Below are 21,416 nucleotides of genomic sequence, written 5' to 3'. Positions count from 1 at the left end.
TCATACCGCAATATAAGGAACGTCAAATACTAAGAAAGGGCGGCCTATGAAAGAATTACTACTTTCAATAAGTACACTTAAACGGCTAATTGGGAATAGAAAAACTGTAAAAAGCCCTCTGAGAAAGCCCCCCTCTAACCTTTGATAGTAAGCTTTTCTGTAGTCTGCCTGTTGATGTATTTTCCGTTTGAACTGTGCACAACATGAAGAGACGGAACACTGGCGGCTTGTCACAATGCCCCCCGATGACATCACAATAGCGCTGCTGCCTAGAAAACAAGCTGCGCAGAAGAAGTTGTTCTTTGGGTGGGAGGGTGGGCTAGTGGAAGGAGGGGGCAATCTCTTTTTTTCCCGGGTGGTAGGGGGATGACAGGAGAAGGGAAGCGGGTGGTGAGAAAGGTACAGAGGGCAGGGTTTGGGGGCTGGGAAGGAAAGGGAAAAGATTAGGGTTTGGGGATGATGAAAGGGCTTTCTACGGGTAAGGATGGCAAAGGGTGGCAGTGACGGAAAGTCAGGCAACCTGTCCTGTCCGTCTTTTTGTATCGTGAATTGGAAAGACTGCAAGGGGGAGGGGAGTTGCTTGCGCCCTAAAGGAGGAGTTATTCAGATTCATTGCAGTGGGCGGCGGCTGCAAAACGCACCATTCTTCTTGTTTTTGCTCTGCAAAGCAGCCTTTTCAAGGGTTGGCTTGGGTGACAAAATGTCTTGTGTAGGCGTGGGTTTGTCTCCCTCTCGCTCTCTCTCCCTAAGATGTGTCCGGCATAGGCCAGGGTGCCACTCGAGGCCCAAACCAATTCTGGTTATCGCTTCTCGGCCTTTTGGCTAAGATCAAGTGTAGTATCTGTTCTTATCAGTTTAATATCTGATACGTCCCCTATCTGGGGACCATATATTAAATGGATTTTTAGAACAGGGAGATGGAAAAAGAGCTTGCTCTGTCCACTCCACGCATTGACCTGGTATTGCAGTACCTCCAGGAACGGTGCACCCCTTCTTAACCCAGTTTCCAAAAGCAGAACTCAATTCACCTGATTCATATTAGCCCGATTTAATGAATTGGAAGAAAGCATACGTCTTCATATGCACCTCAATTTGGCCCATTCACTTTTCACACTTCCTCCTTTTGTTTTTTATCTTTCACACTTTTGACTTTCTTTATTCATCCAAATAGCAAACTCATCACCACTCAACCTGACCAACTCGGCTATGTCCCCGTGCTGCAGTTCTCTGTCTTATCTAGATCATTTGCAATTGAATGGAATAGATCCCTTTTGGACAAAGTGGATTCACCTGCTGCTGCAGTGACCACAGGTGTGATAAGATCTAGAATTGGCATCTGGTGCGATCTCTCCGCTTCCACTCCAAAGAAAGTTACCTGTTTATTCCTATCATGCATTGGTTTTTGGGGTTTTCTTTGAGTAATGATGATCTCTTTAGTAGTCTGTTGGCGCCCTCTCCTGGAGGAATAGTTTGCTTGCTCTTGGACATTCTAAAAGAGAGGTCATGATAGACATTGAGCTTCTGAGCTCAATTGGGGACAGTCATGGGTGATGAATGTTTGCAACCTACTGCGAAGCCTCATACCGCAATATAAGGAACGTCAAATACTAAGAAAGGGCGGCCTATGAAAGAATTACTACTTTCAATAAGTACACTTAAACGGCTAATTGGGAATAGAAAAACTGTAAAAAGCCCTCTGAGAAAGCCCCCCTCTAACCTTTGATAGTAAGCTTTTCTGTAGTCTGCCTGTTGATGTATTTTCCGTTTGAACTGTGCACAACATGAAGAGACGGAACACTGGCGGCTTGTCACAATGCCCCCCGATGACATCACAATAGCGCTGCTGCCTAGAAAACAAGCTGCGCAGAAGAAGTTGTTCTTTGGGTGGGAGGGTGGGCTAGTGGAAGGAGGGGGCAATCTCTTTTTTTCCCGGGTGGTAGGGGGATGACAGGAGAAGGGAAGCGGGTGGTGAGAAAGGTACAGAGGGCAGGGTTTGGGGGCTGGGAAGGAAAGGGAAAAGATTAGGGTTTGGGGATGATGAAAGGGCTTTCTACGGGTAAGGATGGCAAAGGGTGGCAGTGACGGAAAGTCAGGCAACCTGTCCTGTCCGTCTTTTTGTATCGTGAATTGGAAAGACTGCAAGGGGGAGGGGAGTTGCTTGCGCCCTAAAGGAGGAGTTATTCAGATTCATTGCAGTGGGCGGCGGCTGCAAAACGCACCATTCTTCTTGTTTTTGCTCTGCAAAGCAGCCTTTTCAAGGATTGGCTTGGGTGACAAAATGTCTTGTGTAGGCGTGGGTTTGTCTCCCTCTCGCTCTCTCTCCCTAAGATGTGTCCGGCATAGGCCAGGGTGCCACTCGAGGCCCAAACCAATTCTGGTTATCGCTTCTCGGCCTTTTGGCTAAGATCAAGTGTAGTATCTGTTCTTATCAGTTTAATATCTGATACGTCCCCTATCTGGGGACCATATATTAAATGGATTTTTAGAACAGGGAGATGGAAAAAGAGCTTGCTCTGTCCACTCCACGCATTGACCTGGTATTGCAGTACCTCCAGGAACGGTGCACCCCTTCTTAACCCAGTTTCCAAAAGCAGAACTCAATTCACCTGATTCATATTAGCCCGATTTAATGAATTGGAAGAAAGCATACGTCTTCATATGCACCTCAATTTGGCCCATTCACTTTTCACACTTCCTCCTTTTGTTTTTTATCTTTCACACTTTTGACTTTCTTTATTCATCCAAATAGCAAACTCATCACCACTCAACCTGACCAACTCGGCTATGTCCCCGTGCTGCAGTTCTCTGTCTTATCTAGATCATTTGCAATTGAATGGAATAGATCCCTTTTGGACAAAGTGGATTCACCTGCTGCTGCAGTGACCACAGGTGTGATAAGATCTAGAATTGGCATCTGGTGCGATCTCTCCGCTTCCACTCCAAAGAAAGTTACCTGTTTATTCCTATCATGCATTGGTTTTTGGGGTTTTCTTTGAGTAATGATGATCTCTTTAGTAGTCTGTTGGCGCCCTCTCCTGGAGGAATAGTTTGCTTGCTCTTGGACATTCTAAAAGAGAGGTCATGATAGACATTGAGCTTCTGAGCTCAATTGGGGACAGTCATGGGTGATGAATGTTTGCAACCTACTGCGAAGCCTCATACCGCAATATAAGGAACGTCAAATACTAAGAAAGGGCGGCCTATGAAAGAATTACTACTTTCAATAAGTACACTTAAACGGCTAATTGGGAATAGAAAAACTGTAAAAAGCCCTCTGAGAAAGCCCCCCTCTAACCTTTGATAGTAAGCTTTTCTGTAGTCTGCCTGTTGATGTATTTTCCGTTTGAACTGTGCACAACATGAAGAGACGGAACACTGGCGGCTTGTCACAATGCCCCCCGATGACATCACAATAGCGCTGCTGCCTAGAAAACAAGCTGCGCAGAAGAAGTTGTTCTTTGGGTGGGAGGGTGGGCTAGTGGAAGAAGGGGGCAATCTCTTTTTTTCCCGGGTGGTAGGGGGATGACAGGAGAAGGGAAGCGGGTGGTGAGAAAGGTACAGAGGGCAGGGTTTGGGGGCTGGGAAGGAAAGGGAAAAGATTAGGGTTTGGGGATGATGAAAGGGCTTTCTACGGGTAAGGATGGCAAAGGGTGGCAGTGACGGAAAGTCAGGCAACCTGTCCTGTCCGTCTTTTTGTATCGTGAATTGGAAAGACTGCAAGGGGGAGGGGAGTTGCTTGCGCCCTAAAGGAGGAGTTATTCAGATTCATTGCAGTGGGCGGCGGCTGCAAAACGCACCATTCTTCTTGTTTTTGCTCTGCAAAGCAGCCTTTTCAAGGGTTGGCTTGGGTGACAAAATGTCTTGTGTAGGCGTGGGTTTGTCTCCCTCTCGCTCTCTCTCCCTAAGATGTGTCCGGCATAGGCCAGGGTGCCACTCGAGGCCCAAACCAATTCTGGTTATCGCTTCTCGGCCTTTTGGCTAAGATCAAGTGTAGTATCTGTTCTTATCAGTTTAATATCTGATACGTCCCCTATCTGGGGACCATATATTAAATGGATTTTTAGAACAGGGAGATGGAAAAAGAGCTTGCTCTGTCCACTCCACGCATTGACCTGGTATTGCAGTACCTCCAGGAACGGTGCACCCCTTCTTAACCCAGTTTCCAAAAGCAGAACTCAATTCACCTGATTCATATTAGCCCGATTTAATGAATTGGAAGAAAGCATACGTCTTCATATGCACCTCAATTTGGCCCATTCACTTTTCACACTTCCTCCTTTTGTTTTTTATCTTTCACACTTTTGACTTTCTTTATTCATCCAAATAGCAAACTCATCACCACTCAACCTGACCAACTCGGCTATGTCCCCGTGCTGCAGTTCTCTGTCTTATCTAGATCATTTGCAATTGAATGGAATAGATCCCTTTTGGACAAAGTGGATTCACCTGCTGCTGCAGTGACCACAGGTGTGATAAGATCTAGAATTGGCATCTGGTGCGATCTCTCCGCTTCCACTCCAAAGAAAGTTACCTGTTTATTCCTATCATGCATTGGTTTTTGGGGTTTTCTTTGAGTAATGATGATCTCTTTAGTAGTCTGTTGGCGCCCTCTCCTGGAGGAATAGTTTGCTTGCTCTTGGACATTCTAAAAGAGAGGTCATGATAGACATTGAGCTTCTGAGCTCAATTGGGGACAGTCATGGGTGATGAATGTTTGCAACCTACTGCGAAGCCTCATACCGCAATATAAGGAACGTCAAATACTAAGAAAGGGCGGCCTATGAAAGAATTACTACTTTCAATAAGTACACTTAAACGGCTAATTGGGAATAGAAAAACTGTAAAAAGCCCTCTGAGAAAGCCCCCCTCTAACCTTTGATAGTAAGCTTTTCTGTAGTCTGCCTGTTGATGTATTTTCCGTTTGAACTGTGCACAACATGAAGAGACGGAACACTGGCGGCTTGTCACAATGCCCCCCGATGACATCACAATAGCGCTGCTGCCTAGAAAACAAGCTGCGCAGAAGAAGTTGTTCTTTGGGTGGGAGGGTGGGCTAGTGGAAGGAGGGGGCAATCTCTTTTTTTCCCGGGTGGTAGGGGGATGACAGGAGAAGGGAAGCGGGTGGTGAGAAAGGTACAGAGGGCAGGGTTTGGGGGCTGGGAAGGAAAGGGAAAAGATTAGGGTTTGGGGATGATGAAAGGGCTTTCTACGGGTAAGGATGGCAAAGGGTGGCAGTGACGGAAAGTCAGGCAACCTGTCCTGTCCGTCTTTTTGTATCGTGAATTGGAAAGACTGCAAGGGGGAGGGGAGTTGCTTGCGCCCTAAAGGAGGAGTTATTCAGATTCATTGCAGTGGGCGGCGGCTGCAAAACGCACCATTCTTCTTGTTTTTGCTCTGCAAAGCAGCCTTTTCAAGGGTTGGCTTGGGTGACAAAATGTCTTGTGTAGGCGTGGGTTTGTCTCCCTCTCGCTCTCTCTCCCTAAGATGTGTCCGGCATAGGCCAGGGTGCCACTCGAGGCCCAAACCAATTCTGGTTATCGCTTCTCGGCCTTTTGGCTAAGATCAAGTGTAGTATCTGTTCTTATCAGTTTAATATCTGATACGTCCCCTATCTGGGGACCATATATTAAATGGATTTTTAGAACAGGGAGATGGAAAAAGAGCTTGCTCTGTCCACTCCACGCATTGACCTGGTATTGCAGTACCTCCAGGAACGGTGCACCCCTTCTTAACCCAGTTTCCAAAAGCAGAACTCAATTCACCTGATTCATATTAGCCCGATTTAATGAATTGGAAGAAAGCATACGTCTTCATATGCACCTCAATTTGGCCCATTCACTTTTCACACTTCCTCCTTTTGTTTTTTATCTTTCACACTTTTGACTTTCTTTATTCATCCAAATAGCAAACTCATCACCACTCAACCTGACCAACTCGGCTATGTCCCCGTGCTGCAGTTCTCTGTCTTATCTAGATCATTTGCAATTGAATGGAATAGATCCCTTTTGGACAAAGTGGATTCACCTGCTGCTGCAGTGACCACAGGTGTGATAAGATCTAGAATTGGCATCTGGTGCGATCTCTCCGCTTCCACTCCAAAGAAAGTTACCTGTTTATTCCTATCATGCATTGGTTTTTGGGGTTTTCTTTGAGTAATGATGATCTCTTTAGTAGTCTGTTGGCGCCCTCTCCTGGAGGAATAGTTTGCTTGCTCTTGGACATTCTAAAAGAGAGGTCATGATAGACATTGAGCTTCTGAGCTCAATTGGGGACAGTCATGGGTGATGAATGTTTGCAACCTACTGCGAAGCCTCATACCGCAATATAAGGAACGTCAAATACTAAGAAAGGGCGGCCTATGAAAGAATTACTACTTTCAATAAGTACACTTAAACGGCTAATTGGGAATAGAAAAACTGTAAAAAGCCCTCTGAGAAAGCCCCCCTCTAACCTTTGATAGTAAGCTTTTCTGTAGTCTGCCTGTTGATGTATTTTCCGTTTGAACTGTGCACAACATGAAGAGACGGAACACTGGCGGCTTGTCACAATGCCCCCCGATGACATCACAATAGCGCTGCTGCCTAGAAAACAAGCTGCGCAGAAGAAGTTGTTCTTTGGGTGGGAGGGTGGGCTAGTGGAAGGAGGGGGCAATCTCTTTTTTTCCCGGGTGGTAGGGGGATGACAGGAGAAGGGAAGCGGGTGGTGAGAAAGGTACAGAGGGCAGGGTTTGGGGGCTGGGAAGGAAAGGGAAAAGATTAGGGTTTGGGGATGATGAAAGGGCTTTCTACGGGTAAGGATGGCAAAGGGTGGCAGTGACGGAAAGTCAGGCAACCTGTCCTGTCCGTCTTTTTGTATCGTGAATTGGAAAGACTGCAAGGGGGAGGGGAGTTGCTTGCGCCCTAAAGGAGGAGTTATTCAGATTCATTGCAGTGGGCGGCGGCTGCAAAACGCACCATTCTTCTTGTTTTTGCTCTGCAAAGCAGCCTTTTCAAGGGTTGGCTTGGGTGACAAAATGTCTTGTGTAGGCGTGGGTTTGTCTCCCTCTCGCTCTCTCTCCCTAAGATGTGTCCGGCATAGGCCAGGGTGCCACTCGAGGCCCAAACCAATTCTGGTTATCGCTTCTCGGCCTTTTGGCTAAGATCAAGTGTAGTATCTGTTCTTATCAGTTTAATATCTGATACGTCCCCTATCTGGGGACCATATATTAAATGGATTTTTAGAACAGGGAGATGGAAAAAGAGCTTGCTCTGTCCACTCCACGCATTGACCTGGTATTGCAGTACCTCCAGGAACGGTGCACCCCTTCTTAACCCAGTTTCCAAAAGCAGAACTCAATTCACCTGATTCATATTAGCCCGATTTAATGAATTGGAAGAAAGCATACGTCTTCATATGCACCTCAATTTGGCCCATTCACTTTTCACACTTCCTCCTTTTGTTTTTTATCTTTCACACTTTTGACTTTCTTTATTCATCCAAATAGCAAACTCATCACCACTCAACCTGACCAACTCGGCTATGTCCCCGTGCTGCAGTTCTCTGTCTTATCTAGATCATTTGCAATTGAATGGAATAGATCCCTTTTGGACAAAGTGGATTCACCTGCTGCTGCAGTGACCACAGGTGTGATAAGATCTAGAATTGGCATCTGGTGCGATCTCTCCGCTTCCACTCCAAAGAAAGTTACCTGTTTATTCCTATCATGCATTGGTTTTTGGGGTTTTCTTTGAGTAATGATGATCTCTTTAGTAGTCTGTTGGCGCCCTCTCCTGGAGGAATAGTTTGCTTGCTCTTGGACATTCTAAAAGAGAGGTCATGATAGACATTGAGCTTCTGAGCTCAATTGGGGACAGTCATGGGTGATGAATGTTTGCAACCTACTGCGAAGCCTCATACCGCAATATAAGGAACGTCAAATACTAAGAAAGGGCGGCCTATGAAAGAATTACTACTTTCAATAAGTACACTTAAACGGCTAATTGGGAATAGAAAAACTGTAAAAAGCCCTCTGAGAAAGCCCCCCTCTAACCTTTGATAGTAAGCTTTTCTGTAGTCTGCCTGTTGATGTATTTTCCGTTTGAACTGTGCACAACATGAAGAGACGGAACACTGGCGGCTTGTCACAATGCCCCCCGATGACATCACAATAGCGCTGCTGCCTAGAAAACAAGCTGCGCAGAAGAAGTTGTTCTTTGGGTGGGAGGGTGGGCTAGTGGAAGGAGGGGGCAATCTCTTTTTTTCCCGGGTGGTAGGGGGATGACAGGAGAAGGGAAGCGGGTGGTGAGAAAGGTACAGAGGGCAGGGTTTGGGGGCTGGGAAGGAAAGGGAAAAGATTAGGGTTTGGGGATGATGAAAGGGCTTTCTACGGGTAAGGATGGCAAAGGGTGGCAGTGACGGAAAGTCAGGCAACCTGTCCTGTCCGTCTTTTTGTATCGTGAATTGGAAAGACTGCAAGGGGGAGGGGAGTTGCTTGCGCCCTAAAGGAGGAGTTATTCAGATTCATTGCAGTGGGCGGCGGCTGCAAAACGCACCATTCTTCTTGTTTTTGCTCTGCAAAGCAGCCTTTTCAAGGGTTGGCTTGGGTGACAAAATGTCTTGTGTAGGCGTGGGTTTGTCTCCCTCTCGCTCTCTCTCCCTAAGATGTGTCCGGCATAGGCCAGGGTGCCACTCGAGGCCCAAACCAATTCTGGTTATCGCTTCTCGGCCTTTTGGCTAAGATCAAGTGTAGTATCTGTTCTTATCAGTTGACTTTGGCTCCCGAAGCCCGTCCGAAGGTCTCACAGGCCTGGACGAGGGTGTCTACTGAGCGCCGGTCCGCGCAGAAGACGGTCACGTCGTCCATGTAGAGCGAGCACTTGACCTCGAAGCGTTCTGGTCCTGGTGCGGTGATCCCTCTGATCTCTCCATTCCGCCGGATAGCCTCTGCAAAGAGTTCTATAACACAAACAAAAAGAAGAGGTGACAGAGGACAGCCTTGTCTGACCCCTGAGAGGACCGGGAAGGGGTCAGTCTTCCAGCAGTCAACTGCGGGAAGTCGGAAGCCATGCTCTTCGGGGACTGGCAGCCGGCCTCTTCCGCCCCCTTCCCTTTCAGCATCCAGCCGGATTTCATCAAGGTTCTTGGAGTCTGGTTCGGGAAGGAAGGAGCAGCCCTCAAGTCCTGGGAGGAACGCTTGACCAAGATCACCCAACGGATCGGTCTGTGGAGCCTCAGACGCCTCACCTGTGAGGGCAAAGCACTGGTCCTGCGTAACGAGGTACTGCCCGTGCTGCAGTACACGGCCCAGGCCTGGCCCCCCCTTGCCACCGTGTGCAGGGCCATTACCAGGACGGTGTTTCGTTTTGTCTGGGGATCCAAGATGGACAGAGTAAAGCGGAGCATCATGTACAAGGATCCTCGCAAGGGTGGGAAGGGCGTACCCGATATCCCCACCCTCCTGCGATCCTCCTTCGTATGTGACTGCGTTCGCCGAACTCTGCGAGTCAAGAGAGGTTCCGCGGGTGGGTCCATGTCTCGCTTCTTCCTGCTCCCCCTTTGGAGACGGTTAGGCTGGGACAAGTGGGACAGCTCCTTCCCCTACAACTGGACGGCGCCATGGTTCTACGGAGACGTGGTTCGGTTTGTGAGGGAACACCAACTGGAGGGACTCAAGCCTGATTTGTGGAAGCCAAAGACTATCCACAAACTCATCAGAGCCAAGGACGAAATGGAGAACATTCCAGGACTTCATCACGACACACTGGAGACTGTTTGGACAAACGTGTCATCGGCTGGATTGACCAACGGGCACAAGGACTTGTCATGGATGGCGATACAGGGCGGACTGCCCGTCCGGTCATTCATGCACGCCCGGAACCTGTGCAAAACCCGGTACTGCCCAAGGTGCCCCTTCGTGGAGGAAACATCGCTGCACGCCTTTTGGGACTGCCGTTTCGCACAGCGCCTGTTGGTTGCCCTGGAGGATGACCTGAGGAACTCCGTCCCCAGAGGGAGCCTATCGTACCATTCCGTACTTTATGGACTCTTCCCTGGGACTCACACCGTTGGAGCCATCCAGGAGGCTTGGCGCCTTATGAACTGCTTTAAGGACGCTATTTGGGTCGCCAGGAACCGGCTCATCTTGAAGAGGGAGAGGATGTCTATCCAGGATTGCCGCAGGCTGATCCACAGCCTGCTCAGAGACTATTCCATCATGGACAGTCCGGACGACAGCGCCGAGGAGGAGGTTTAGACCTCTTCCATGCCCCCTCCCTCCTTTTCCCGTTATGTGCGTGTTTCAATAAAGCTTCGGGCCTGTGATTTCCCCACCCTATCCCCCTTTTCCCCTACCCCCATCCCCCAATCGCCGGTTCGTCGTTATTTATTGTCTAACTTTTTTCTTTCAGCTTGAGTGTTATGGATAAGCATAGGAGTGTGATGTATAGTTTAGTGCGTCGTACTCTATGGCTATGTAAGAAGGATTGTATAGTTCTGTGTGTACGGGGCTGCGGCACTGTACACGGTTTGTTACCTTTTTGTGAGTAGTGCATGATAATAAAGATGCTGTTAAATAAAAAAAAAAAAAAAAAAAAAAAAAAAAAAAAAAATCTGTTCTTATCAGTTTAATATCTGATACGTCCCCTATCTGGGGACCATATATTAAATGGATTTTTAGAACAGGGAGATGGAAAAAGAGCTTGCTCTGTCCACTCCACGCATTGACCTGGTATTGCAGTACCTCCAGGAACGGTGCACCCCTTCTTAACCCAGTTTCCAAAAGCAGAACTCAATTCACCTGATTCATATTAGCCCGATTTAATGAATTGGAAGAAAGCATACGTCTTCATATGCACCTCAATTTGGCCCATTCACTTTTCACACTTCCTCCTTTTGTTTTTTATCTTTCACACTTTTGACTTTCTTTATTCATCCAAATAGCAAACTCATCACCACTCAACCTGACCAACTCGGCTATGTCCCCGTGCTGCAGTTCTCTGTCTTATCTAGATCATTTGCAATTGAATGGAATAGATCCCTTTTGGACAAAGTGGATTCACCTGCTGCTGCAGTGACCACAGGTGTGATAAGATCTAGAATTGGCATCTGGTGCGATCTCTCCGCTTCCACTCCAAAGAAAGTTACCTGTTTATTCCTATCATGCATTGGTTTTTGGGGTTTTCTTTGAGTAATGATGATCTCTTTAGTAGTCTGTTGGCGCCCTCTCCTGGAGGAATAGTTTGCTTGCTCTTGGACATTCTAAAAGAGAGGTCATGATAGACATTGAGCTTCTGAGCTCAATTGGGGACAGTCATGGGTGATGAATGTTTGCAACCTACTGCGAAGCCTCATACCGCAATATAAGGAACGTCAAATACTAAGAAAGGGCGGCCTATGAAAGAATTACTACTTTCAATAAGTACACTTAAACGGCTAATTGGGAATAGAAAAACTGTAAAAAGCCCTCTGAGAAAGCCCCCCTCTAACCTTTGATAGTAAGCTTTTCTGTAGTCTGCCTGTTGATGTATTTTCCGTTTGAACTGTGCACAACATGAAGAGACGGAACACTGGCGGCTTGTCACAATGCCCCCCGATGACATCACAATAGCGCTGCTGCCTAGAAAACAAGCTGCGCAGAAGAAGTTGTTCTTTGGGTGGGAGGGTGGGCTAGTGGAAGGAGGGGGCAATCTCTTTTTTTCCCGGGTGGTAGGGGGATGACAGGAGAAGGGAAGCGGGTGGTGAGAAAGGTACAGAGGGCAGGGTTTGGGGGCTGGGAAGGAAAGGGAAAAGATTAGGGTTTGGGGATGATGAAAGGGCTTTCTACGGGTAAGGATGGCAAAGGGTGGCAGTGACGGAAAGTCAGGCAACCTGTCCTGTCCGTCTTTTTGTATCGTGAATTGGAAAGACTGCAAGGGGGAGGGGAGTTGCTTGCGCCCTAAAGGAGGAGTTATTCAGATTCATTGCAGTGGGCGGCGGCTGCAAAACGCACCATTCTTCTTGTTTTTGCTCTGCAAAGCAGCCTTTTCAAGGGTTGGCTTGGGTGACAAAATGTCTTGTGTAGGCGTGGGTTTGTCTCCCTCTCGCTCTCTCTCCCTAAGATGTGTCCGGCATAGGCCAGGGTGCCACTCGAGGCCCAAACCAATTCTGGTTATCGCTTCTCGGCCTTTTGGCTAAGATCAAGTGTAGTATCTGTTCTTATCAGTTTAATATCTGATACGTCCCCTATCTGGGGACCATATATTAAATGGATTTTTAGAACAGGGAGATGGAAAAAGAGCTTGCTCTGTCCACTCCACGCATTGACCTGGTATTGCAGTACCTCCAGGAACGGTGCACCCCTTCTTAACCCAGTTTCCAAAAGCAGAACTCAATTCACCTGATTCATATTAGCCCGATTTAATGAATTGGAAGAAAGCATACGTCTTCATATGCACCTCAATTTGGCCCATTCACTTTTCACACTTCCTCCTTTTGTTTTTTATCTTTCACACTTTTGACTTTCTTTATTCATCCAAATAGCAAACTCATCACCACTCAACCTGACCAACTCGGCTATGTCCCCGTGCTGCAGTTCTCTGTCTTATCTAGATCATTTGCAATTGAATGGAATAGATCCCTTTTGGACAAAGTGGATTCACCTGCTGCTGCAGTGACCACAGGTGTGATAAGATCTAGAATTGGCATCTGGTGCGATCTCTCCGCTTCCACTCCAAAGAAAGTTACCTGTTTATTCCTATCATGCATTGGTTTTTGGGGTTTTCTTTGAGTAATGATGATCTCTTTAGTAGTCTGTTGGCGCCCTCTCCTGGAGGAATAGTTTGCTTGCTCTTGGACATTCTAAAAGAGAGGTCATGATAGACATTGAGCTTCTGAGCTCAATTGGGGACAGTCATGGGTGATGAATGTTTGCAACCTACTGCGAAGCCTCATACCGCAATATAAGGAACGTCAAATACTAAGAAAGGGCGGCCTATGAAAGAATTACTACTTTCAATAAGTACACTTAAACGGCTAATTGGGAATAGAAAAACTGTAAAAAGCCCTCTGAGAAAGCCCCCCTCTAACCTTTGATAGTAAGCTTTTCTGTAGTCTGCCTGTTGATGTATTTTCCGTTTGAACTGTGCACAACATGAAGAGACGGAACACTGGCGGCTTGTCACAATGCCCCCCGATGACATCACAATAGCGCTGCTGCCTAGAAAACAAGCTGCGCAGAAGAAGTTGTTCTTTGGGTGGGAGGGTGGGCTAGTGGAAGGAGGGGGCAATCTCTTTTTTTCCCGGGTGGTAGGGGGATGACAGGAGAAGGGAAGCGGGTGGTGAGAAAGGTACAGAGGGCAGGGTTTGGGGGCTGGGAAGGAAAGGGAAAAGATTAGGGTTTGGGGATGATGAAAGGGCTTTCTACGGGTAAGGATGGCAAAGGGTGGCAGTGACGGAAAGTCAGGCAACCTGTCCTGTCCGTCTTTTTGTATCGTGAATTGGAAAGACTGCAAGGGGGAGGGGAGTTGCTTGCGCCCTAAAGGAGGAGTTATTCAGATTCATTGCAGTGGGCGGCGGCTGCAAAACGCACCATTCTTCTTGTTTTTGCTCTGCAAAGCAGCCTTTTCAAGGGTTGGCTTGGGTGACAAAATGTCTTGTGTAGGCGTGGGTTTGTCTCCCTCTCGCTCTCTCTCCCTAAGATGTGTCCGGCATAGGCCAGGGTGCCACTCGAGGCCCAAACCAATTCTGGTTATCGCTTCTCGGCCTTTTGGCTAAGATCAAGTGTAGTATCTGTTCTTATCAGTTTAATATCTGATACGTCCCCTATCTGGGGACCATATATTAAATGGATTTTTAGAACAGGGAGATGGAAAAAGAGCTTGCTCTGTCCACTCCACGCATTGACCTGGTATTGCAGTACCTCCAGGAACGGTGCACCCCTTCTTAACCCAGTTTCCAAAAGCAGAACTCAATTCACCTGATTCATATTAGCCCGATTTAATGAATTGGAAGAAAGCATACGTCTTCATATGCACCTCAATTTGGCCCATTCACTTTTCACACTTCCTCCTTTTGTTTTTTATCTTTCACACTTTTGACTTTCTTTATTCATCCAAATAGCAAACTCATCACCACTCAACCTGACCAACTAGACTATGTCCCCGTGCTGCAGTTCTCTGTCTTATCTAGATCATTTGCAATTGAATGGAATAGATCCCTTTTGGACAAAGTGGATTCACCTGCTGCTGCAGTGACCACAGGTGTGATAAGATCTAGAATTGGCATCTGGTGCGATCTCTCCGCTTCCACTCCAAAGAAAGTTACCTGTTTATTCCTATCATGCATTGGTTTTTGGGGTTTTCTTTGAGTAATGATGATCTCTTTAGTAGTCTGTTGGCGCCCTCTCCTGGAGGAATAGTTTGCTTGCTCTTGGACATTCTAAAAGAGAGGTCATGATAGACATTGAGCTTCTGAGCTCAATTGGGGACAGTCATGGGTGATGAATGTTTGCAACCTACTGCGAAGCCTCATACCGCAATATAAGGAACGTCAAATACTAAGAAAGGGCGGCCTATGAAAGAATTACTACTTTCAATAAGTACACTTAAATGGCTAATTGGGAATAGAAAAACTGTAAAAAGCCCTCTGAGAAAGCCCCCCTCTAACCTTTGATAGTAAGCTTTTCTGTAGTCTGCCTGTTGATGTATTTTCCGTTTGAACTGTGCACAACATGAAGAGACGGAACACTGGCGGCTTGTCACAATGCCCCCCGATGACATCACAATAGCGCTGCTGCCTAGAAAACAAGCTGCGCAGAAGAAGTTGTTCTTTGGGTGGGAGGGTGGGCTAGTGGAAGGAGGGGGCAATCTCTTTTTTTCCCGGGTGGTAGGGGGATGACAGGAGAAGGGAAGCGGGTGGTGAGAAAGGTACAGAGGGCAGGGTTTGGGGGCTGGGAAGGAAAGGGAAAAGATTAGGGTTTGGGGATGATGAAAGGGCTTTCTACGGGTAAGGATGGCAAAGGGTGGCAGTGACGGAAAGTCAGGCAACCTGTCCTGTCCGTCTTTTTGTATCGTGAATTGGAAAGACTGCAAGGGGGAGGGGAGTTGCTTGCGCCCTAAAGGAGGAGTTATTCAGATTCATTGCAGTGGGCGGCGGCTGCAAAACGCACCATTCTTCTTGTTTTTGCTCTGCAAAGCAGCCTTTTCAAGGGTTGGCTTGGGTGACAAAATGTCTTGTGTAGGCGTGGGTTTGTCTCCCTCTCGCTCTCTCTCCCTAAGATGTGTCCGGCATAGGCCAGGGTGCCACTCGAGGCCCAAACCAATTCTGGTTATCGCTTCTCGGCCTTTTGGCTAAGATCAAGTGTAGTATCTGTTCTTATCAGTTTAATATCTGATACGTCCCCTATCTGGGGACCATATATTAAATGGATTTTTAGAACAGGGAGATGGAAAAAGAGCTTGCTCTGTCCACTCCACGCATTGACCTGGTATTGCAGTACCTCCAGGAACGGTGCACCCCTTCTTAACCCAGTTTCCAAAAGCAGAACTCAATTCACCTGATTCATATTAGCCCGATTTAATGAATTGGAAGAAAGCATACGTCTTCATATGCACCTCAATTTGGCCCATTCACTTTTCACACTTCCTCCTTTTGTTTTTTATCTTTCACACTTTTGACTTTCTTTATTCATCCAAATAGCAAACTCATCACCACTCAACCTGACCAACTCGGCTATGTCCCCGTGCTGCAGTTCTCTGTCTTATCTAGATCATTTGCAATTGAATGGAATAGATCCCTTTTGGACAAAGTGGATTCACCTGCTGCTGCAGTGACCACAGGTGTGATAAGATCTAGAATTGGCATCTGGTGCGATCTCTCCGCTTCCACTCCAAAGAAAGTTACCTGTTTATTCCTATCATGCATTGGTTTTTGGGGTTTTCTTTGAGTAATGATGATCTCTTTAGTAGTCTGTTGGCGCCCTCTCCTGGAGGAATAGTTTGCTTGCTCTTGGACATTCTAAAAGAGAGGTCATGATAGACATTGAGCTTCTGAGCTCAATTGGGGACAGTCATGGGTGATGAATGTTTGCAACCTACTGCGAAGCCTCATACCGCAATATAAGGAACGTCAAATACTAAGAAAGGGCGGCCTATGAAAGAATTACTACTTTCAATAAGTACACTTAAACGGCTAATTGGGAATAGAAAAACTGTAAAAAGCCCTCTGAGAAAGCCCCCCTCTAACCTTTGATAGTAAGCTTTTCTGTAGTCTGCCTGTTGATGTATTTTCCGTTTGAACTGTGCACAACATGAAGAGACGGAACACTGGCGGCTTGTCACAATGCCCCCCGATGACATCACAATAGCGCTGCTGCCTAGAAAACAAGCTGCGCAGAAGAAGTTGTTCTTTGGGTGGGAGGGTGGGCTAGTGGAAGGAGGGGGCAATCTCTTTTTTTCCCGGGTGGTAGGGGGATGACAGGAGAAGGGAAGCGGGTGGTGAGAAAGGTACAGAGGGCAGGGTTTGGGGGCTGGGAAGGAAAGGGAAAAGATTAGGGTTTGGGGATGATGAAAGGGCTTTCTACGGGTAAGGATGGCAAAGGGTGGCAGTGACGGAAAGTCAGGCAACCTGTCCTGTCCGTCTTTTTGTATCGTGAATTGGAAAGACTGCAAGGGGGAGGGGAGTTGCTTGCGCCCTAAAGGAGGAGTTATTCAGATTCATTGCAGTGGGCGGCGGCTGCAAAACGCACCATTCTTCTTGTTTTTGCTCTGCAAAGCAGCCTTTTCAAGGGTTGGCTTGGGTGACAAAATGTCTTGTGTAGGCGTGGGTTTGTCTCCCTCTCGCTCTCTCTCCCTAAGATGTGTCCGGCATAGGCCAGGGTGCCACTCGAGGCCCAAACCAATTCTGGTTATCGCTTCTCGGCCTTTTGGCTAAGATCAAGTGTAGTATCTGTTCTTATCAGTTTAATATCTGATACGTCCCCTATCTGGGGACCATATATTAAATGGATTTTTAGAACAGGGAGATGGAAAAAGAGCTTGCTCTGTCCACTCCACGCATTGACCTGGTATTGCAGTACCTCCAGGAACGGTGCACCCCTTCTTAACCCAGTTTCCAAAAGCAGAACTCAATTCACCTGATTCATATTAGCCCGATTTAATGAATTGGAAGAAAGCATACGTCTTCATATGCACCTCAATTTGGCCCATTCACTTTTCACACTTCCTCCTTTTGTTTTTTATCTTTCACACTTTTGACTTTCTTTATTCATCCAAATAGCAAACTCATCACCACTCAACCTGACCAACTCGGCTATGTCCCCGTGCTGCAGTTCTCTGTCTTATCTAGATCATTTGCAATTGAATGGAATAGATCCCTTTTGGACAAAGTGGATTCACCTGCTGCTGCAGTGACCACAGGTGTGATAAGATCTAGAATTGGCATCTGGTGCGATCTCTCCGCTTCCACTCCAAAGAAAGTTACCTGTTTATTCCTATCATGCATTGGTTTTTGGGGTTTTCTTTGAGTAATGATGATCTCTTTAGTAGTCTGTTGGCGCCCTCTCCTGGAGGAATAGTTTGCTTGCTCTTGGACATTCTAAAAGAGAGGTCATGATAGACATTGAGCTTCTGAGCTCAATTGGGGACAGTCATGGGTGATGAATGTTTGCAACCTACTGCGAAGCCTCATACCGCAATATAAGGAACGTCAAATACTAAGAAAGGGCGGCCTATGAAAGAATTACTACTTTCAATAAGTACACTTAAACGGCTAATTGGGAATAGAAAAACTGTAAAAAGCCCTCTGAGAAAGCCCCCCTCTAACCTTTGATAGTAAGCTTTTCTGTAGTCTGCCTGTTGATGTATTTTCCGTTTGAACTGTGCACAACATGAAGAGACGGAACACTGGCGGCTTGTCACAATGCCCCCCGATGACATCACAATAGCGCTGCTGCCTAGAAAACAAGCTGCGCAGAAGAAGTTGTTCTTTGGGTGGGAGGGTGGGCTAGTGGAAGGAGGGGGCAATCTCTTTTTTTCCCGGGTGGTAGGGGGATGACAGGAGAAGGGAAGCGGGTGGTGAGAAAGGTACAGAGGGCAGGGTTTGGGGGCTGGGAAGGAAAGGGAAAAGATTAGGGTTTGGGGATGATGAAAGGGCTTTCTACGGGTAAGGATGGCAAAGGGTGGCAGTGACGGAAAGTCAGGCAACCTGTCCTGTCCGTCTTTTTGTATCGTGAATTGGAAAGACTGCAAGGGGGAGGGGAGTTGCTTGCGCCCTAAAGGAGGAGTTATTCAGATTCATTGCAGTGGGCGGCGGCTGCAAAACGCACCATTCTTCTTGTTTTTGCTCTGCAAAGCAGCCTTTTCAAGGGTTGGCTTGGGTGACAAAATGTCTTGTGTAGGCGTGGGTTTGTCTCCCTCTCGCTCTCTCTCCCTAAGATGTGTCCGGCATAGGCCAGGGTGCCACTCGAGGCCCAAACCAATTCTGGTTATCGCTTCTCGGCCTTTTGGCTAAGATCAAGTGTAGTATCTGTTCTTATCAGTTTAATATCTGATACGTCCCCTATCTGGGGACCATATATTAAATGGATTTTTAGAACAGGGAGATGGAAAAAGAGCTTGCTCTGTCCACTCCACGCATTGACCTGGTATTGCAGTACCTCCAGGAACGGTGCACCCCTTCTTAACCCAGTTTCCAAAAGCAGAACTCAATTCACCTGATTCATATTAGCCCGATTTAATGAATTGGAAGAAAGCATACGTCTTCATATGCACCTCAATTTGGCCCATTCACTTTTCACACTTCCTCCTTTTGTTTTTTATCTTTCACACTTTTGACTTTCTTTATTCATCCAAATAGCAAACTCATCACCACTCAACCTGACCAACTCGGCTATGTCCCCGTGCTGCAGTTCTCTGTCTTATCTAGATCATTTGCAATTGAATGGAATAGATCCCTTTTGGACAAAGTGGATTCACCTGCTGCTGCAGTGACCACAGGTGTGATAAGATCTAGAATTGGCATCTGGTGCGATCTCTCCGCTTCCACTCCAAAGAAAGTTACCTGTTTATTCCTATCATGCATTGGTTTTTGGGGTTTTCTTTGAGTAATGATGATCTCTTTAGTAGTCTGTTGGCGCCCTCTCCTGGAGGAATAGTTTGCTTGCTCTTGGACATTCTAAAAGAGAGGTCATGATAGACATTGAGCTTCTGAGCTCAATTGGGGACAGTCATGGGTGATGAATGTTTGCAACCTACTGCGAAGCCTCATACCGCAATATAAGGAACGTCAAATACTAAGAAAGGGCGGCCTATGAAAGAATTACTACTTTCAATAAGTACACTTAAACGGCTAATTGGGAATAGAAAAACTGTAAAAAGCCCTCTGAGAAAGCCCCCCTCTAACCTTTGATAGTAAGCTTTTCTGTAGTCTGCCTGTTGATGTATTTTCCGTTTGAACTGTGCACAACATGAAGAGACGGAACACTGGCGGCTTGTCACAATGCCCCCCGATGACATCACAATAGCGCTGCTGCCTAGAAAACAAGCTGCGCAGAAGAAGTTGTTCTTTGGGTGGGAGGGTGGGCTAGTGGAAGGAGGGGGCAATCTCTTTTTTTCCCGGGTGGTAGGGGGATGACAGGAGAAGGGAAGCGGGTGGTGAGAAAGGTACAGAGGGCAGGGTTTGGGGGCTGGGAAGGAAAGGGAAAAGATTAGGGTTTGGGGATGATGAAAGGGCTTTCTACGGGTAAGGATGGCAAAGGGTGGCAGTGACGGAAAGTCAGGCAACCTGTCCTGTCCGTCTTTTTGTATCGTGAATTGGAAAGACTGCAAGGGGGAGGGGAGTTGCTTGCGCCCTAAAGGAGGAGTTATTCAGATTCATTGCAGTGGGCGGCGGCTGCAAAACGCACCATTCTTCTTGTTTTTGCTCTGCAAAGCAGCCTTTTCAAGGGTTGGCTTGGGTGACAAAATGTCTTGTGTAGGCGTGGGTTTGTCTCCCTCTCGCTCTCTCTCCCTAAGATGTGTCCGGCATAGGCCAGGGTGCCACTCGAGGCCCAAACCAATTCTGGTTATCGCTTCTCGGCCTTTTGGCTAAGATCAAGTGTAGTATCTGTTCTTATCAGTTTAATATCTGATACGTCCCCTATCTGGGGACCATATATTAAATGGATTTTTAGAACAGGGAGATGGAAAAAGAGCTTGCTCTGTCCACTCCACGCATTGACCTGGTATTGCAGTACCTCCAGGAACGGTGCACCCCTTCTTAACCCAGTTTCCAAAAGCAGAACTCAATTCACCTGATTCATATTAGCCCGATTTAATGAATTGGAAGAAAGCATACGTCTTCATATGCACCTCAATTTGGCCCATTCACTTTTCACACTTCCTCCTTTTGTTTTTTATCTTTCACACTTTTGACTTTCTTTATTCATCCAAATAGCAAACTCATCACCACTCAACCTGACCAACTCGGCTATGTCCCCGTGCTGCAGTTCTCTGTCTTATCTAGATCATTTGCAATTGAATGGAATAGATCCCTTTTGGACAAAGTGGATTCACCTGCTGCTGCAGTGACCACAGGTGTGATAAGATCTAGAATTGGCATCTGGTGCGATCTCTCCGCTTCCACTCCAAAGAAAGTTACCTGTTTATTCCTATCATGCATTGGTTTTTGGGGTTTTCTTTGAGTAATGATGATCTCTTTAGTAGTCTGTTGGCGCCCTCTCCTGGAGGAATAGTTTGCTTGCTCTTGGACATTCTAAAAGAGAGGTCATGATAGACATTGAGCTTCTGAGCTCAATTGGGGACAGTCATGGGTGATGAATGTTTGCAACCTACTGCGAAGCCTCATACCGCAATATAAGGAACGTCAAATACTAAGAAAGGGCGGCCTATGAAAGAATTACTACTTTCAATAAGTACACTTAAACGGCTAATTGGGAATAGAAAAACTGTAAAAAGCCCTCTGAGAAAGCCCCCCTCTAACCTTTGATAGTAAGCTTTTCTGTAGTCTGCCTGTTGATGTATTTTCCGTTTGAACTGTGCACAACATGAAGAGACGGAACACTGGCGGCTTGTCACAATGCCCCCCGATGACATCACAATAGCGCTGCTGCCTAGAAAACAAGCTGCGCAGAAGAAGTTGTTCTTTGGGTGGGAGGGTGGGCTAGTGGAAGGAGGGGGCAATCTCTTTTTTTCCCGGGTGGTAGGGGGATGACAGGAGAAGGGAAGCGGGTGGTGAGAAAGGTACAGAGGGCAGGGTTTGGGGGCTGGGAAGGAAAGGGAAAAGATTAGGGTTTGGGGATGATGAAAGGGCTTTCTACGGGTAAGGATGGCAAAGGGTGGCAGTGACGGAAAGTCAGGCAACCTGTCCTGTCCGTCTTTTTGTATCGTGAATTGGAAAGACTGCAAGGGGGAGGGGAGTTGCTTGCGCCCTAAAGGAGGAGTTATTCAGATTCATTGCAGTGGGCG

The 21,416-nt window shown here is 47.0% G+C and overlaps 11 non-coding genes and 2 pseudogenes across 11 annotated transcripts; all 13 read left to right on the top strand.

Annotated features, from left to right (window-relative positions):
* The first annotated feature begins 802 nt into the window (after positions 1-802).
* LOC142287647 (U2 spliceosomal RNA) lies at positions 803-993 on the top strand. Its single transcript, XR_012748592.1, has one exon. It is a non-coding gene; the product is annotated as a U2 spliceosomal RNA (small nuclear RNA).
* Positions 994-2,380: 1,387 nt separating this feature from the next.
* LOC142287646 (U2 spliceosomal RNA) lies at positions 2,381-2,571 on the top strand. The gene has a single exon (XR_012748591.1). It is a non-coding gene; the product is annotated as a U2 spliceosomal RNA (small nuclear RNA).
* Positions 2,572-3,958: 1,387 nt separating this feature from the next.
* On the top strand, positions 3,959-4,149 carry LOC142287645 (U2 spliceosomal RNA). Its single transcript, XR_012748590.1, has one exon. It is a non-coding gene; the product is annotated as a U2 spliceosomal RNA (small nuclear RNA).
* A 1,387-nt stretch (positions 4,150-5,536) lies between these two features.
* Positions 5,537-5,727, top strand: LOC142287644 (U2 spliceosomal RNA). Its single transcript, XR_012748589.1, has one exon. It is a non-coding gene; the product is annotated as a U2 spliceosomal RNA (small nuclear RNA).
* A 1,387-nt stretch (positions 5,728-7,114) lies between these two features.
* Positions 7,115-7,305, top strand: LOC142287643 (U2 spliceosomal RNA). The gene has a single exon (XR_012748588.1). It is a non-coding gene; the product is annotated as a U2 spliceosomal RNA (small nuclear RNA).
* A 1,387-nt stretch (positions 7,306-8,692) lies between these two features.
* On the top strand, positions 8,693-8,778 carry LOC142287604 (U2 spliceosomal RNA; annotated as a pseudogene).
* A 1,728-nt stretch (positions 8,779-10,506) lies between these two features.
* LOC142287602 (U2 spliceosomal RNA) lies at positions 10,507-10,739 on the top strand (annotated as a pseudogene).
* A 1,387-nt stretch (positions 10,740-12,126) lies between these two features.
* On the top strand, positions 12,127-12,317 carry LOC142287642 (U2 spliceosomal RNA). Its single transcript, XR_012748587.1, has one exon. It is a non-coding gene; the product is annotated as a U2 spliceosomal RNA (small nuclear RNA).
* A 1,387-nt stretch (positions 12,318-13,704) lies between these two features.
* LOC142287640 (U2 spliceosomal RNA) lies at positions 13,705-13,895 on the top strand. Its single transcript, XR_012748585.1, has one exon. It is a non-coding gene; the product is annotated as a U2 spliceosomal RNA (small nuclear RNA).
* A 1,387-nt stretch (positions 13,896-15,282) lies between these two features.
* Positions 15,283-15,473, top strand: LOC142287639 (U2 spliceosomal RNA). Its single transcript, XR_012748584.1, has one exon. It is a non-coding gene; the product is annotated as a U2 spliceosomal RNA (small nuclear RNA).
* Positions 15,474-16,860: 1,387 nt separating this feature from the next.
* On the top strand, positions 16,861-17,051 carry LOC142287638 (U2 spliceosomal RNA). Its single transcript, XR_012748583.1, has one exon. It is a non-coding gene; the product is annotated as a U2 spliceosomal RNA (small nuclear RNA).
* A 1,387-nt stretch (positions 17,052-18,438) lies between these two features.
* Positions 18,439-18,629, top strand: LOC142287637 (U2 spliceosomal RNA). Its single transcript, XR_012748582.1, has one exon. It is a non-coding gene; the product is annotated as a U2 spliceosomal RNA (small nuclear RNA).
* A 1,387-nt stretch (positions 18,630-20,016) lies between these two features.
* LOC142287634 (U2 spliceosomal RNA) lies at positions 20,017-20,207 on the top strand. The gene has a single exon (XR_012748581.1). It is a non-coding gene; the product is annotated as a U2 spliceosomal RNA (small nuclear RNA).
* The last annotated feature ends 1,209 nt before the right edge of the window (positions 20,208-21,416 follow it).

This window comes from Anomaloglossus baeobatrachus, unplaced genomic scaffold (genome assembly GCF_048569485.1).
Source record: "Anomaloglossus baeobatrachus isolate aAnoBae1 unplaced genomic scaffold, aAnoBae1.hap1 Scaffold_739, whole genome shotgun sequence".
NCBI classification, from domain to species: domain Eukaryota; kingdom Metazoa; phylum Chordata; class Amphibia; order Anura; family Aromobatidae; genus Anomaloglossus; species Anomaloglossus baeobatrachus.
The sequence above is the reverse complement of the archived record's forward strand: the minus strand, read 5'-3'. Positions and strand labels throughout refer to the sequence as shown.